Consider the following 12,492-nt stretch of genomic DNA (forward strand, 5'->3'; position numbering starts at 1 on the left):
CCTAGGTTATTTTTTATCTGCTTCAGGTTTCCTTATGGATCCTAGGAAGGTCCAGGCAATTGCTTTCTTTTCTAAAAAAACTATCTGCAGCAGAAAAGAACTACGATATTGGCAATAGGGAACTATTAGCTATTAAACTTGCGTTTGAGGAGTGGCGTCACTTTTTAGAGGGGGCAGTCCACCCCGTCACTGTGATTACGGACCACAAAAATCTTCTGTACCTCGAATCAGCTAAGCGTCTCACCCCTAGACAGGCTAGGTGGTCGCTATTTTTTTACCAGGTTTAACTTTGTGATTACCTATCGTCCTGGGGCAAAGAATACCAAGGCTGATGCACTATCTCGTTGTTTCCCTGGAGGGGGTAATGTGAGTGATCCGGTGCCCATTCAAAGAGGAGTGGTTGTTTCTGCGGTACACTCTGTTCTGGAGGGGAAGGTGTTAGAGGCCCAGGGGGACGCCCCGGTCTCTTGCCCCTCAGAGAAATTGTTTGTACCGTTGAACCTACGTTACAAATTATTAAAGGAACATCATAATTCGGCACTTGCTGGGCACCCGGGTAGTAAAGCAACCTTGGAGCTATTGTCTCGTCGTTTTTGGTGGCCAAGGTTGCGTCAGGATGTATTGGATTTTGTGTCTTCTTGTTCTACCTGTGCGCGCGCAAAAGTTTCACATACACGTCCTGCAGGGTCTCTATTACCACTCGTCATTCCCAATAGACCATAGACACATCTGTCAATGGATTTTATCACTGACTTACCTTTCTCTGCGGGTAAAACAGTTATTTTGGTAGTAGTGGACTGGTTTAGCAAAATGGTACACTTCATTGCGTTACCCGCACTACCTAATGCGAAGACTCTTGCTCAGGTATTAGTCAGTGAAATCGTGAAGCTTCACGGGGTCCCCTCCGATGTTGTTTCGGATCGGGGTACCCAGTTTATTTCTAAATTTTGGAAAGCCTTTTGTTCCCGTTTGGGGGTACACTTGTCCTTTTCCTCAGCTTTCCATCCTCAGTCGAATGGACAGACTGAGCGTACCAACCAAAACCTGGAGACATAGCTAAGATGTTTTGTGTCTGAAAACCAAGAGTTGTGGTCATCATATTTACCGTTAGCTGAGTTTGCCATAAATAATCGTCGTCAGGAATCCACTGGCAAGTCACCATTTCTTGGTGCATATGGTTTTCATCCCCAATTCTGTACTTTCAAAGAGGGGGGGTCTTCTGGGGTTCCCGAAGAGGAACGGTTTTCGTCATCTCTTTCATCGGTATGGCAGAAGGTGCAAGCTAACTTGAAAAATATGGGAGGTAAATACAAATGCATGACTGATAAGAGACGGTCGCCAGGTCCGGACCTAGGAGTGAATGACTATGTGTGGTTGTCTACTAGGAATATGAAATTGAAGGTTCCCTCTTGGAAACTGGGTCCTAGGTTTATTGGTCCTTACAAAATTGTAGGCATCATCAACCCCGTGGCTTTTCGCCTGGAGTTACCTCAGACTTTTGAAATCCATAATGTCTTTCATAAGTCGTTACTCAAAAAATATGTTCCATCTCAAGAACCGTCACCGCTGCCACCCCCTCCTGTTGTCGTGGATGGTAATCTAGAATTTCAGATATCCAAAATTGTTAATTCTCGTCGGGTCCGCCGCTCTCTTCAATATCTGGTGCATTGGAGAGGTTACGGTCCCGAGGAAAGAATGTGGGTTCCTGCGTCTGAGGTAAACGCCGACAGGCTAGTTCGGGTTTTTCATGCCTCTCATCCTGAGAGACCTGGTCCTGAGTGTCCGGAGGCCCCTCGAAGAGAGGGGGGTACGGTCACGAGGGTGTCAAGAACCATGCCTGACTCCGTTATACCCGGGGTCAGGAATTCGCAGCGGTTGGCTGCGCGCTCTATGTAAGATAGGGCTGTTTCCTTATGGTAGCTTTCTGTGTTTGCTTTGCAAACCCTTTTGGCTCACTCAGGGATCCGTAGCTCCTTCTCCTCAGCTGTTCCTTGTCCAGCACTCCCAACCTCCTTATATTCCCCTCACACACTTCTCTGGTTGCCAGATATAGAGCTTCCTGCCTGGACATCTATTCTGACCCTCTGGAGCTGTGTTGCTGCGTTCTCTGGTTGTTGGTCCAGAACGCTACCCTCCGGATCCCTGTTGGACCTTTGTGGTCTGCTGTGGTCGCCCACCTGGGTGTATGTGTTTGTCTGTATTGTCTGTCCTGTCCCTGGTGTTTCCCTCTTAGTGTCAGTGGTGCGGACTAGCGATCCCACCGGCCCGTTCACTATCTAGGGCTCATTTTAGGGAAAGCCAGGGTTTAGGCACGTGATCGCCGCACGGGTGAGGAACCCGTCTAGGGACGTCAGGGCAGTCAGGTGCCAGCCGCAAGGTGAGTCAGGGGTCACCACCTTACCCTCTCCCTTGGGCAGGGCTTTCCCTTTTCCCTCCCTGTGCGTGACGCCGGTCATTACACACTGCCCCCATATAGTAATTTCCCCACACATAGTAATTACTCCCCCACTGCCCCCACAGTAGTAATTTCCCCCCACACTGTCCTCTCTAGTAATGTCCCCCAGTGCCCCCCTTCCGGCAAGTAATGTTCCCCAGTGCCCTCTTATGGCCAGTAATGTCTCCCAGTGCCCCCCTTATGGCCAGTAATGTCACCCAGTGCCTCCTTATGGCCAGTAATGTCCCCCCAGTGCCCCCTTATGGCCTGTAATGTCCCCCCAATGCCCCACTTATGACCAGTATTGTCCCCCCTGGGTGCCCCCTTATGGCCAGTAATCTCCCCCAGTGCCCCCCTTATGGTCAGTAATGTCCCCCCAGTGCCCCCCTTATGGCCAAGAATGTCGGCACTTTAAAAAAAACTCACCTGTGTCCTTTCACTGGCGCTCACTAGATGCTGCACCTCAGTGCCGTGTGTCTCGGCACAGGCGGGCATGATGACGTCATCACACCCGCTTGCGCTGGGATTTCACTACCAAAGAAGCCTCAGGCCTGTAGGCTATGACAGTGTAGGTGATCAGCTGCTGGGCAAGGAATTATTGGCTCCCGTTTCCCCCTACATCCACCTACAGTGTGGCAGGCCTGTCCCAAATGGAGACAAGGCTAAAAAGTCTTGTCGCCATCTGCAAATTTTAAAGCGCATTGGTGACCGTTTTGGTCGCGATCTGGAGCACTGTGAATGCATCTTATAATCGAACTGAAACAAATAATTCTACAGCGAAATACAGATAAGGAGCACTGTGCTGTGAAGATCAAAGAAGTTGCTAGTGTTCTCCTAACATTGGATTGGATAACCCAGAGCCCAGAACTTATCATTATTGAATGTGTTGGGATTACTTGAATTATTTGAAGCAGAAAACACTATGACTATCTTGGAAGAGGTGTTTACAAGAAACAAAAAAAATATTACCATGAATTTATTTTAATAATTCATAGGAAGAAGACTTCAAATAGAATGACAGTTGTAATGACATCAGGCAGCTGTGGTAAAATACTGAGCCAGCAGTAAAGTAAGAGTGTAAAAGCCCTGTGCCAATCAGCAGATCTTAGTTTGGAGGCACTAGACATATGACTATTGCTATAATCATTGTAAAACATATGCAAAGATCACAATTGTTATATCATAGGTATAGGTAAGCTTGAAGTATACAATGCCAAAACATTCCATATGCAGACAATGGACCACACATTGAAAGTTCATTGCTAGTGTTGAGCGAGCATGCTCGGCCGAATACCTGTTCGGCTCGAGCATCACTATGCTCGGCAGATCCGAGTGCTTGGCCGAATAATTTGGGTGCTCGAATACAATTTAATACAATGGAAGTCAATGGGAGAACCCCAGGCACCCCCTGCTCGGAAGAGAAGAGGGTGTCTGGTTCATAAAAAAAAGGTTAAAAATTTATGGAAACCCCATCAAAATGGTTTGGCAACAGCATTAAGAGGATAGCTGGATGCATCTTAGACTCTTATTATGTATGACATACAATACACAACCACACAAAGGCTATATGCCAAAAGCCAGTTAGGTGAAAGCCATCAATCTATCCATGAGACAGATTACAGCCAGCATACCTTACAATGTCAGCCTTGTGCACTATGAGATATTCTCAACCAGCTCTCATCTGAATGAGAACCAGTAAACCTCAAAGTTATTTTGCATTTGTTGGATGGCTTGGGTGGACCTGCACACCTAGATCAATATCATTAGGGCGACAAAAAGTTTTCTGATTGTCCTAACATAATATTCAATAACCTTTCTATAAAGAAAAAATGTGGGTGATTCAGTCAGCACAACCCTGTATGCAGGTGCACATCGCTATGGCGAAATACATATACAAATGCAAAATACAAATGCAATAGCACTCTGCAACCAGCATTCTGCCCTGCCTCTATGCTGGATGAGGCATTGGTGTACATTTTGGCCAAAGCGTAATAAGCCACTCACCACGTCAAGGTCGCCTGTATGGAGTGGTCCCTAACACTAGTTCCTACCTGTTTATGGGCCATGACAGCCACACAACCTTTCTATACAGTTTTGTCATGTAAAACTCATTTGCATAAACATGGGCATATGGGAAAGACATGCAAATGAGCAGAATCTGTCATGAACAGCGCCCTCTATTAGTTGCATAGTGTTATGACAAGGCTATTAACTCACAACAGCGAATAGTCTTGTCATAACACTATGCCACTAATAGAAGGCGCTGTTCATGAGTCATGATTCATGAATCATGACTCATGAACAGCACCCTCTATTAGTTGCATAGTGTTATGACAAGACTATTCGCCGAGATCATAATCGCTATATTCCTTTATATTTGTTTTTTAGAATATTCATAATATTCAAAAAAACGAATATATAGCAATATAGCAAATATTATGTAATAATTATGTAGTAGTGATAATATCTGACACTAAAAAAGCTGGGTAATAACTCAGTGTATATTGCAAGTTATTACCCAGCTTTACCAGTGTCAGATATATTCATTGAGTTATTACCCAGCTTTCCCAGTGTCAGATATCATCCTAGTGTAGATAGCGAATATTCTAATTGCAAATTTTTATTGCGAATTTTCCATGCAAAAGGCTACACTAATAAGCTTGTCATAAGACTATGAAACCAATAGATGGCGCTATTGAGTTATGAACAGTGCCCTCTATTGGTTTCATAGTCTTCTGACAAGAATATTAGTCTTGTCATAAGACTGTGAAACCAATAGAGGGCTTTGTTCATAACTCAATAGCGCCATCTATTGTTTTTCATAGTCTTATGACAGCTAAAAACCAAGGCAGATTCTGCTCATTTGCATGTCTTTCCCATATGCCCATGTTTATGCAAATTCGTTTTTACATGACAAAACTGTATAGTTATTGAATATTATGTAAAATAAGAAAATAGTAGGGCACACCTTCACTTATCTGCAAAACTGCAGCTAAGTGAAGGTGTGCCATACTATGTTCTTATTTTACAAATATCCTTTAGAAGATTGGGTGGATCTTTTTTGTAGGTGCACCCATTCCATACTTTGATTAGTAGGTGAGCCATCTCTATCAACAATTCACAATCTTTATTGAATATTATGTTTGGACAATCAGAAAACTTTTTGTCGCCCTAATGATATTGATCTAGGTGTGCAGATCTATCTAAGCCATCCAACAGATGCAAAATAACTTTGAGGTTTACTGGTTCTCAGTCAGATGAGAGCTGGTTTGGAATATCTCATAGTGCACACGGCTGCCATTGTAAGGTATACTGGCTGTTATCTGTCTCATGGATAGATTGATGGCTTTCACAAGCCCAGCTTTTGGCATATAGCCTTTGTGTGGTTGTGTATTGTATGTCGTACATAATAGGAGTGTAAGATGCATCCAGCTATCCTCTTAAAGCTGTTTCCAAACCATTTTGATGGGGTTTCCATCAATCTAACCTTCTTTTATAAACCACACACCCTCTTCTCTTCCGAGATCATATAAAACACATTAATGAATGGGATCTGTAAATGACAAGTCTGCTCACAAACTGATTCTACAAAGGATCCTGAAACAATGACATTGAGGACCCCATATATGTGGTGACTAAATTGAATGTTTATCCTGTTGCTCTCAGAATCATGTCATACAGCATTGCACTGATAATGTTACGATCAGCATTGTTTTGCCAACCCAATTATTGATACAAAGCTCAGATTAGAAGCCCAGAGTTCTCAGTAAATCTTTAGCTCCTTTCTGCAGAAAGGTGAAATCTGCAGAGCCAGAACATTGTGTTCACCTGTGTACCAGCGTTTAATTAGCTGTAAGGCCTAACAATAGATTTAAAGAGTGCTCAAGGGCTCTTCAAATTACAGCCTTCTCATATACCTTTTAATATTCAGAGCCAAAGAATATGACCGCATTTGGCTAATCCCCATGGCAAGATTTACCATTGTTAAACTAAATTGCTAGCATAAGCCCTTATGACCCTCTTACTAGTTGACTAGAAACCTGGTCCTAGCGGGAATCTTGATTTACATCACTGCACCTTCAGCATTATACTGTATTATGTCTTCCATTGCAATTCATATCTGAAGAAGGTCGGCATCCCAGACCGAAACGTCATGTGTTGGATTGCTTTACAAATAAAGTCACAAGTATTCACAAATTCTTTGGAGTCACAAATTGCATTACTAATTGTGGACAGGTTGTGGGCCTACTTGAACAGCTAAGTCTATGATAACATAAACATGTACACCGTGCTTGCTATATTTATACTATTATACATATGATTATATGTTCTGATATCATGTGCCTTATTCTTGTATTGTAACATCTGTTTGAACCTTATCTTAAGGTGGCCACATACATTAGATGTATGTCCATCCAGATCAGGCTGTTATCCTGCAACGTTGATCCAGAGGAAGGCAAAAAAAACTCATGAGGTAGAAGCCAATTTTCCTTATTTAAGGGGGAAAAAGGCTTGTAGGGTCTGTAGGGGATCCTGTAGCAAGTAGTGTATGGGGGTCCCAAGGGATGCTGTAACGAGTACTGTATGGGGAATACAGTATGTAGTCAGGACTGTATGGGGGGTTTGTGGCCAGGACTGTATGGGGGTCCTTGGTTATTGTGTTTTTCTCATAGATGTCAAAGCTGGCAGTTGGTGGGAGGATCTTGTATCGCTTTTATCATGAAATCACCCTGATGGATGATGAAGACATGCTCCTTGCTGAGGTGATGACAGGCATCTGGGTGAAGTTTGTTTATATACACTGAGCAAAAATATAAACGCAACACTTTCAGTTTTGCTCCCATTTTGCATGAGCTAAACTCAAAAGACCCATTACTCTCAAATATTGTTCACAAATCTGTCTAAATCTGTGTTAGTGAGTAGAGATGTCGCGAACATAAAATTTTCCGTTCGCGAACGGCGAATTCGAATTTCCGCAAATGTTGGCGAACGGGCGAACCGGGCGAACCGCCATAGACTTCAATAGGCAGGCGAATTTTAAAACCCACAGGGACTCTTTCTGGCCACAATAGTGATGGAAAAGTTGTTTCAAGGGGACTAACACCTGGACTGTGGCATGCTGGAGGGGGATCCATGGCAAAACTCCCATGGAAAATTACGTAGTTGACGCAGATTCAGGTTTTAATCCATAAAGGGCATAAATACCCAGCTCCGCAGAGGCTGTCCTCTTTTTTTTTTTATTAAAAAAATCTGTTCTTACCAGTTTAATCTCTGTTTAGTCCCCTATCAGGGGCCGTTGTGGTGTATGGAATAGATTTTAGGAACCGGGAGATGGAAAAAGATGCTTGGTTGGTCCTCTTACTTCCAATTTGGGGCACTGCGCGTGCGCCGTGCAATGTGCTATGCAATCCCAATATGAGTGGTATGTTAAGTAGTACTATTCCTATAAGTTTAATCCATGTTATGTCCCCTATCAGGGGACGTGTATGGAATAGAGTTTAGACAACCGCAAAGAGTTGTCAATAGTTGACACACTCATGACATAAATTTTATTCCTCTATGCGTCAATCTTGGTGTAGTGATGACTGTGCTCGTGCGCACGTTTGGGAGATTGCAGTCGATAGCGGTTTTTCAAAGCCTATGGTCGTGCTGAGGTAGTTCAGTGACAGTTAAGTGACCCAGAAAACAATGATTCTGCAGTGTGGGCCCATTGTTGGCCTAGTAGGCTTTAATGATCACATTAGATGATCACAAAGAAAATTAATGTTTTTTCTATGCAAAATTATCCAGCCGATCGCTTTTGGTCTGTTCACAATGAAGCAACGACCTTATCTCATCTGGGGTGTGCCAACAATGTCATTGCCAACACACTCATAGAGGTGATCGCTTCATTGTGATACGCAAGCCCCTTCACCACAACAAGGTAACGTTAACGAAGGGGGATTGACACATGTATGTGCCTTTTATTTTGTTTTTGTTTTTACAGCCACAGTGCCGCACCTGAGGCCAGAAAAATTAGGCATGTACACATGCCTGAAAAATTAGGTATTGTTGCATTAGGTATTGTTTTTCAGGCAGAAAGTGCACTAAAACATTGCGGCTTGAACCCTAGTTGGTGGCGGAGAAGTCACGCAAGTCATCCGGCATGTAGAGATTAAATACAGCAGCGTGTGGACCATTTTATAGCCCAAGGCATCTCATCAGGCCTTTCTTAGTCAAATGCATCCCCCACTGTCATTCCTTTCGGGATCCATGCCTCATTCATCTTAATAAAGGTGAGGTAATCTAGACTTTTTTGACCTAGGCGACTTCTCTTCTCAGTGACAAAACCTCCTGCTGCGCTGAAGGTCCTTTCTGACAGGACACTTGAAGTGGGGCAGGCCAGAAGTTCTATCGCAAATTGGGATAGCTCAGGCCACAGGTCAAGCCGGCACACCCAGTAGTCAAGGGGTTCATCGCTCCTCAGAGTGTCGATATCTGCAGTTAAGGCGAGGTAGTCTGCTACCTGTCGGTCGAGTCGTTGTCTGAGGGTGGACCCCGAAGGGCTGTGGCGATGAGTAGGACTTAAAAAGCTCCGCATGTCCTCCATCAACAACACGTCTGTAAAGCGTCCTGTCCTTGCCGGTGTGGTCGTGGTAGGAGGAGGATTACTTTCACCTCTTCCCCTGTTAGATTCCCGTTGTGCTGTGACATTTATACACTGTGTAAAGCATATTTTTTAGCTTGTTTTGGAACTGCTGCATCCTCTTCGACTTCCGGTAATTCGGTAACATTTCAGGCACTTTCTGCTTATACCGGGGGTCTAGTAGCGTGGACACCCAGTACAGGTCGTTCTCCTTCAGCCTTTTTATACAAGGGTCCCTCAACAGGCATGACAGCATGAAAGACCCCATTTGCACAAGGTTGGATGCCGAGCTACTCATGTCCCGTTCCTCATTGTCACTGATGTCATTAAAGGTCTGTTCTTCTTCCCAGCCACGTACAACACCACGGGTCCCAGATAGGTGACAACGAGCACCCTGGGATGCCTGCTGTGGTTTGTCTTCCTCCTACTCAAAGCCAAATTCCTCCTCTGACTCCTCTTCCTCAGACTCCTCTTCCAGCGTTGCCGCAGGTCCAGCAAGCGATGCTGATAAGGCTGTTTCTGGTGGTGATGGTGACCACAACTCTTCCTCTTCACGCTCATCTACGGCCTGATCCAGCACTCTTTGCAGGGCACGCTCCAGGAAGAAAACAAATGGGATAATGTCGCTGATGGTGCCTTCAGTGCGACTGACTAGGTTTGTCACCTCCTCAAAAGGACGCATGAGCCCACAGGCATTGCGCATGAGTGTCCAGTAACGTGGCAAAAAAATACCCAGCTCCACAGAGGCTGTCCTAGCACCCCGGTCATACAAATACTCGTTGACGGCTTTTTCTTGTTGGAGCAGGCGGTCGAACATTAGGAGTGTTGAATTCCAACGTGTCGGGCTGTCGCAAATCAAGCGCCTCACTGGCATGTTGTTTCACCGCTGAATATCTGAAAAGTGCGCCATGGCCGTGTAGGAACACTTGAAATGGCCACACACCTTCCTGGCCTGCTTGAGGACGTCCTGTAAGCCTGGGTACTTATGCACAAAGCGTTGTACGATCAGATTAAACACATGTGCCATGCAGGCACATGTGTCAACTTGCCCAAATTCAATGCCGCCAACAAATTGCTTCTGTTGTCACACACCACTTTGCCGATCTCCAGTTGGTGCGCAGTCAGCCACTGATCCACCTGTGCGTTCAGGGCGGACAGTAATGCTGGTCCGGTGTGACTCTCTGCTTTCAGGCAAGTCAACCCCAAGACAGCGTGATACTGTCGTATCCGGGATGTGGAATAGCCCCTGGGGAGCTGGGGGGGTGCAGTTGATGTGGAGAAAGACGCAGCAGAAGAGGACTCAGCCGAGGAGGTTAGCGAAGAGGATGGAGTAGGAGGAGTAGAGGAGGTGGCAGCAGGCCTGCCTGCAAGTCGTGGCAGTGTCACTGTCACGGATGGTGTACAGGAAACAAGACAATACCATATAAACAATGTCTCTCTGGATCCACAACTAAGGAACAAAGGGAGAACCCTGCAATAGACCTGCCGCTCTCCCTCACTGCTCAGCCTATGCGAACACCCCAAAGGTGGATGGCCGCATATCCACGTTCCTCGGCTATCTATTACCTGAAGACCCTACAATAGTGAAGGGACACGACCACCGGCTCCCTACACTGACACGGAGGGAGTCAGGGTCACCTGGATCCAGAAAAGACAAAATCATAAATACATAAACAGCACTTATCTTGCAGACGACTGACGACTGAGGACTGGGAACTGGGAGCTGGGAACAGCATGCACACACACTCCAGGAAGTTGTATCAGCCGCACACTACTGCATTATGGGGAGGAACTTAAAGGGTAGCAATCAGTCCAACTGCATGACAGCTGAGATAGACTAACGAGATGAGAAACTAAACCAAAACAAAGAAATTCAAGGAGGAGGATCTGAGAAGCTCCTGTGAGCGCTTCTCAGCTGTCTGGCTGTGACAGTCACCAACTCCTCTGCAGAGCCACGCATTCCATGCTTGGCAGCCTTCAGCAGGTTTACCCAATGCGCAGTGTACGTGATATACCTGCCCTGACCGTGCTTTGCAGACCAGGTATCAGTGGTCAGATGGACCCTTGCCCCAACACTGTGTGCCAGACATGCCATGACTTCCTTTTCCACAATAGAGTACAGGTTGGGGATTGCCTTTTGTGAAAATAAATTTCGGCCGAGGTACCTTCCACTGCGGTGTCCAAATAGCTACAAATTTTTTGAAAGCCTCAGACTCCACCAGCTTGTATGGTAAAAGCTGGCGGGCTAAGAGTTCCGACAAGCCAGCTGTCATACGCCGGGCAAGGGGGTGACTCTTGATCCCATAGGCGTTTGTGATTTGAGATCATGTGCCTTCGCAAAGCAGTTGTACCTAGGTGGGTGTTGGACTTCCAACAACTCAGTTTCTTTTGGCACAGGTTGCAAATGGCATCGCTGTTATCAGAGGCAGACACACAAAAAAAATGCCACACTGCTGAGCTTTGCAATGACGGCATTCTGGTGGTGGCAACAGCATGCGTTGATTGGCGTGCTGTCTGGCTGACCCCGGGTGCCGATACATGCTGTCTGACTGTGCCACTAGCTCCTTACGGCGACCTCCCCCTGCTTCCAACTCGTCTCCTCCTCCTCCTCTCTGTCTCCCCATCGGAACTTTTCCCCTGTTCTTCTTCTCTTCGAGCGGACACCCACGTGACATCCACGGACACATCGTCATCATCAACCGCTTCACTTGTATCTGACAACTCAGCAAAGGAAGCAGCAGCGGGTACAACATCATCATCATCACACCGTACGTCCATGTGTGTAATGCTGCCCGACTGAGACATATCCCTGTTATCTACATCCTCTGGCAATAATGGTTGCGCATCACTCATTTCTTCCAACTGATGTGTAAATAACTCCTCTGACAGATCAAGTGAAGCAGCTGTGGTGCTAGTGTTGGTGGTGGCGGCAGGCGGACGAGTGGTAACTTGAGAGGTGCCGAAGCTGAGCTGGAGGAGGATGGTGCGTCAAGGTTCCGAGCAGAAGCTGTAGAAGGTTGGGTGTCCTGTGTAAGCCAGTCAACTATGTCCTCGGAACTTTTCGAGTTCAGGGTACATGGCCTCTGAACACTGGGCATTATTCTAGGGCCAAAGGAAATCACAGCACCACGACGGCCCCTGCGGGGTGGCCTGCCTCTGCCTGTCATTTTTTTTCTGATTAGTTGTACTATGCGTGCAAGCTACTGTGACACCAGATAAGAGTGGTGCAACTGGGCACTGGCAGTAGTGGGCACAGTACATGCTGTAGGCCTGACACACACGCTTGCAGGCAACTGTAATTATATTACAATGAAAATTTTATTTATTTTTTTAAATGCAAGCTACTGTGACACCAGATATGAGTGGTGGCACTGGGCACTGGCAGTAGTGGGCACAGTACACGCTGTAGGCCTGACACACACACTTGCAGGCA

This window comes from Bufo bufo, chromosome 8 (assembly GCF_905171765.1).
Source record: "Bufo bufo chromosome 8, aBufBuf1.1, whole genome shotgun sequence".
NCBI classification, from domain to species: Eukaryota; Metazoa; Chordata; class Amphibia; order Anura; family Bufonidae; genus Bufo; species Bufo bufo.